This window comes from Piliocolobus tephrosceles, chromosome 8 (assembly GCF_002776525.5).
Source record: "Piliocolobus tephrosceles isolate RC106 chromosome 8, ASM277652v3, whole genome shotgun sequence".
In the NCBI taxonomy this organism is placed as follows: Eukaryota; Metazoa; Chordata; class Mammalia; order Primates; family Cercopithecidae; genus Piliocolobus; species Piliocolobus tephrosceles.
This window is the reverse complement of record NC_045441.1, coordinates 139,684,976-139,690,975: the sequence shown is the minus strand read 5'-3', so window position 1 is coordinate 139,690,975 and position 6,000 is coordinate 139,684,976.

The window sequence follows — 6,000 nt, the reverse complement described above, 5'->3', positions numbered from 1 at the left end:
AATAGTTGCTGAATTTTGTTGAACGCTTTTCCTGCATTGCTCAATGTGGTGTGATTTTCCTTCTTCCATCTGTTAATACGGCAGGTTACACTGCTTGATTTTGGAATATTGAACCAGCCTTGTATGACTGGAATGAACACCTCACATATTTTTCTTGGCTGTTGTCTATTTCTTCCATTCAATGATAAGTTCCGACGGGGCAGAAACTTTTGTTCATTTTGTTCAGTGCTGTATTTCAGTGCCTACAACAATGCTGGGCATATAGTGAGGACTCAATACTTATTTGCTGAATAAATAAATGAACAGAAGAGAGGTGAATGGAATCCCCAAGGCTATGGTGAAGGGAGATTCCAGGATGACAGCTGTGGGCAGCCAGTCTGAGGGGAGATGTTGATTGTGGAGAAGGCTATGCCTATATGGCAGCAGGTTTATGGAAACCTCTGCACTTTCTGCTTAATTTTGCTGTAAATCTAAAACTGCTCTGAAGAATAAAGAATATTAAAAAAAAAAAAAAAAAAGCTGATCATTAACTCCAGGGAAAACAAAAGGGATTCCGGAAAAAAAATACTCATGGTTTACTATCTGGCTCAGCCAGGGGCTGGTGGAGGTTGTGGGGCCGTAAGCTTATACGACTGGGGAGGGGACTATTTAAGAAAAGAAAAACACTAAATAAAAAATTAATCTGATTTAACCTCAGAGCAATTTCTGGACATTTTTTCTTATTTTTAATTTTTTTAGAAATAGGGTCTTGCTCTGTTGTCCAGCCTGGAGTACAGTGGCATGATCAAAGCTCACTGCAGTCTCGAACTCCTAGGCTCAAGCAAATTTTCTGGAATTTTTGACCCAATCTGTGGGGATATTCGAGGGACCATCAGGAATAGGGTGGTAGGTGCTGAAAGTCTTCCGGAAGCAGGACCCAAGAGCTCCAGGAGGTATGGCGCCAGCCAGACAGGTTAAGAGCTTTGCCTGCCAGTGGCCTGTGGCCCAGGACAAGCCCACACCTCCATGAGCATCTCAGAGCCTCCGCCTCAGGCGTGCCCCTTGCTGGCCTTATTTCCCACCCCACCACACTGGTGGGTCCACAGGCACACCATGCACCATAGCAGCTCAGACTGCTCCTTGCAAGGCAGGCTCTCTCCTACCCTTCTTGCCTACTGGCAGTGACTCAATGGCCCCTCAACACTCAGCACCAGGGCTGCCTCTTCTGTGAAATGCCCCCACCCTCCAGCTCGCACTCCCTTCCCCAGTGGCTACCAGTTGAGGGGGAAGAAGTCTGACACATGTGAATTTGAATCCCAGCTCTGCCATGTGCCGGTTATGTGGCCGCAAATATGTCACTAGATCTCCCTGGGCTCTGCGTCCTATCATCTGTAAATGTGAATAGTAATGTCCACCCTGCAGGGCCATTGGAAGATCAAACACTTGCCACAGAGCCTAACAGGTGGTGGGTGAATAAACACTTCTTTCCATCCTTCTGGCATATTTTCACTTTTGTTTTTTTCTTTGAGATGGAGTCTTAGGCTGTTGCCCAGGCTGGAGTGCAGTGGCACTCGGCTGACTGCAACCTCTGCCTCCCGGATTCAAGCGATTCTCCTGCCTCAGCCTTCCGAGTAGCTGGGATTACAGGCATGTGTCACCATGCCCCGCTGACTTTTGTATTTTTAGTAGAGGAGGGGTTTTGCCATGCTGGCCAGGCTGGTTTCAGACACCCAACCTTAAGTGATCCGCCCGCCTCGGCCTCCCACAGTGCTGAGATTACAGGCATGAGCCACTGCGCCCAGCCTTCACTTACAATGTTTTTAAAACTTGGTAGAACACACACCACATACAATTTGCCATCTTCACTGTTTTAAGTGTACATTGTACAGATCAATGGCACTGAAGAAATTCACAGTACTGTGCAGCCACCACTGCCATCCACCCACAGAACGCTCCTCATCCTGTGAAACTGAAGCTCAGTGTCCTCATTGCACAGTAACCCCCCTCCCTCAGCCCCTGGCATGTCCCATTCTACTTTCTTTCCTCTGGCATTTCACCTGGCCTCTGTGACAGCACTAGCCCCTTCTAGCTGGTGTTGCCAATTGTTAAGAAGTCTTAACCCCACCGTAGGTCAAGCGGCATCTCATTCATCCTCACCCCTATTACCGAGGCACATGTTGATAATAGATGTTCGAGGGGAAAATGCAAAATGAACGAGGGAATGAGCAGAGAGAGGATCACGTGTGGGTTTGTGGTTAAAGGCAAAGAGCTTTGTGTCTGGTTTTATGTAGCAGGTGCCCAGAATATATTGAAAGTCTAAATGATGACACGAGTGGTTTTTGTAAATGTTTACTTATTTTTTGAATAGGTGAAATATTTGAAATTCAAAAACGTACAAAAGAATACACAGTGGAAAGTCAGTTTCCCCCTAACCCAGTCCTCCAGCTTCACTGGAGGCAACCACTCTGGCCAGTTTCTTCTGCATTTTTCTGGAGGAGTGTACACACACCACATGTGCACACACTCACACGTGTGCATGCACATGTTCACACAGCACACGCTTGCACACTCACATGTGGCAGCATGCTTTACGTACTGTTTGCACATCCTGCTTTTTCTCACTTGACAGATCTTTGGGATCCTTCTAAGATCGGTATATGGACAGTTTGCCTGTTGTCTGATAGCATTCATTGAATGATAAATTTATCCTGTCACCTGTTTACACCTGCCACAGGATTTATGTCATCTGTCACCTGTTGATGACCATTCAGGCCATTTCTGAATTCTTGCTATACAAGACGTGCTGCAGTGAGCAGCCTCGGACACTCACGAATGACTGAATGACTGAATGCCTGAACGTGATCCCTAACCCTAGCCCGGTCTAACCCCTGCCTGCTCTCCCTGGCCCCTAAGCACCCCATCCTCCCAGGACTCCCGCCTGCCCCCACGTGGCCACGGCTTGGGATCTTTCTCTTACTCCCTGCCAGGCGCTGTGCTGGGCCCTGGAGTGTTCAGGCTGATGGGTCCCGGTCCTGTCCTCATGGAGCCACAGCTCTGAGGAAGAGACAAATGAGGAAAGAGATATTTAGAAATCGAGTTTGAATGCTGGGATAGACCTGCCGCCCTAACTTTATGTCCCTTCCCCGACACCTGGGGAGCCACAGACTTATCCTTGATAACCTTGTCCCCAATCCAGGCTCCCAGGGCAGAGGAGGAGGAAGGGAGGCTGCGGGGTGTGGGGGCAGGGTCAGAAGGGACCGAATGCCCCTCTGGCCGCTCTTCCCTGCACTACCCAGGCCAGGCCTGTCTGTCTGATGCTGCCTGTGCCCATCGATTCCCCACTGTGTCTTGGCTGCCTGCTCTCCCTCTGGGCCCACTCTGCCAATCCCCATGTCAGGACCCTGCCACCTCACTGCCCTCCTCACTTTTGAAACTAACTAACTGTCTCATTGGAAGGGCTTTTCCACCCTTATTCTGTGAAGTTAATAGCTGGTGACAGTGGGAGGGGAAGGCAGCATTAAGCCATTCAGATGGTGGGGAGAGGGCAGACACTGCCTCTACACAGGTTATCCTCTGCTCAAGGGAGTGAAGCCAGCGCTGACCTCTGGGCACCAGGGTCTGGATCCCAGGAAGCCTTTTGAGCTGTAGCAAAACCCACCATTCAGAAGCTCTCAGCCTCTCCCAATTCACTGGACAATGCTCTTCCCACTTAAAATACCCACCCCATCTCTCCCTTCCCTGCCACACCTGCAGTCCAAGCACTGTCTCTAGGTTTATTTCCTGGGGTTATAAGGCTCTGCACCTCCAAAAACCCCTCATTCAAAGGGAAATGTCTCCGGGAAGGGCAACAGGGATTTCTCCTTAGCATGGACTCAGGCCCCTTTGAAAATGGGTACAAGAATCAGTTTTGATGAAGGGCATCAAGTAAGCAAATTTGGTTAAAATGTCCATAGCGGGTCCTCTGAGTAGCCAGAGGTGTAAGAGTGCCTGGGGTAAGTGTCCTGAAGGTAGAAACACAGGTGGTGGGGGAAGGGGCAGGGGAAGGCTGAGAACGTCTTCTCAGTGCTCCGTTTCCTTCCTGTTTGATGTCAGCATGTTTTAAAAGGGGAGTAAAAGCATGAATCACAACAGCCAGATGATGGAAGCATCCCAAGTGTCTCACAGCAAATGAATGGATAAACAACAGTGCAGTGGCTCACGCCTGTAATCCCAGCACTTTGGGAAGCCGAGCTGGGTGGATTGCCTGAGCTCAAGAGTTCAAGACCAGACTGGGCAACATGGCGAAACCCCATTGCTACAAAAAATACAAAAACTAGCCTGGTATGGTGGTGTGCACCTGTCACCTCCTAAGTAGTCCCAGCTACTTAGGAGGCTGAAGCGAGAGGATCGCTTTAGCCCAGGAGTCTGAGGCTACAGCGAGCCTAGATCATGCCATGCACTCCAGCATGGGCGACAGAGTAAGATCACATCTCTAAAACAACAACAACAACAACAAGGGTGTATACACACAATGGAATACATTTCGGCCTTGAAAAGGAAGAAAATCCCAACTCACGTTACAATGTGGATGAACCTTGAAGACATTGTGTGAAGTGAAATAAACCAGCATGGCCGGGCGCGGTGGCTCAAGCCTGTAATCCCAGCACTTTGGGAGGCTGAGACGGGCAGATCACGAGGTCAGGAGATCGAGACCATCCTGGCTAACACAGTGAAACCCCGTCTCTACTAAAAAATACAAAAAAAAAAAAAAAAACTAGCCGGGCGAGGTGGTGGGTGCCTGTAGTCCCAGCTACTCAGGAGGCTGAGGCAGGAGAATGGTGTAAACCCGGGAGGCGGAGCTTGCAGTGAGCTGAGATCCGGCCACTGCACTCCAGCCCGGGCGACAGAGCGAGACTCCATCTCAAAAAAAAAAAAAAAAAAAAAAAAAGAAATAAACCAGCAGCACAAAGGCACTCTATGAGGTACATAGAGTAGTCAAATTTATGGACAGAAAGTAGAACGTGGTTGCCAGAGGACAGGAAGCGGGAAGGGGGAGTTGTTGTTAGATGGATACAGAATTCCAGTTTGGGATGATGGAAAGAGTTCTCGAGATTGATTGTACAACAATGTGAATATACTTTACAATACCTAACATACGCTTCAAAATGGCTAAGATGATAACTTTTACATTATGTTTATTTTATCACAATTAAAAATTTAAAACATGTTGGTTGCAGTGGCTCACACCTGTAATCCCAGTACTCTGGGAGGCCAAGGTGGGCGGATCACCTGAGGTCAGGAGTTCGAGACCAGCCTAGCCAACGCGGTGAATCCCCGTCTCTACTAAAAATACAAAAATTAGCCAGGCGTGGTGGCAGGTGCCTGTAATCCCAGCTACTCAGGAGGCTGAGGCAGGAGAATCGCTTGAACCTGGGAGGCGGAGGTTGCAGTGAGCTGAGATCGCACCATCACACTCCAGCCTTAGGGACAAGAGAAAGACTTCATCTCAAAAAAAAATTTTTTTTAAACAATGAAACATAAATATTTTCAGATAGAGGGATGATAGGAAGGTACCAGAAAGGGAAGGGGTGGAAAAGCTCTGTCTCTGCCTTGGGCCCGCCCATCATAGAGACAAACCCAGGCAGTCCAGAGCCCAGACCCCAAAATACCCCTAAGTGTTGAGGGCGTGGTCTGGCCGGGGGAGTGGCTGGATATCTGGGAGGGCAGAGGTGGGAACCTGAGGGAGAAGGACCTGACTTTGACCTCAGCCTCAGACCATGGGTCCCTGCTGCCTGCCTGCCTCCTACTGGGGGCCTGCCAGGCCCACCTGCCCCCAAATGCTTGGCAGGCTCCCTGCCCGCTGGCTGCTTAGGGAGGTGCTCCCACTTCCTCTGCGCTTGCCTGAGCTCTCTAGGGCTCCTTCATTCTGCAGGCAGGCTGGGGTCCCCCTCTGTGCCGGGCATTGTGGAAGCTGAGCCCTGTGAGACCGGGCCCTGGAAGAGCCCATGAGATGGCCAGAGATGGGCTTGTCTGGCTGGAGGT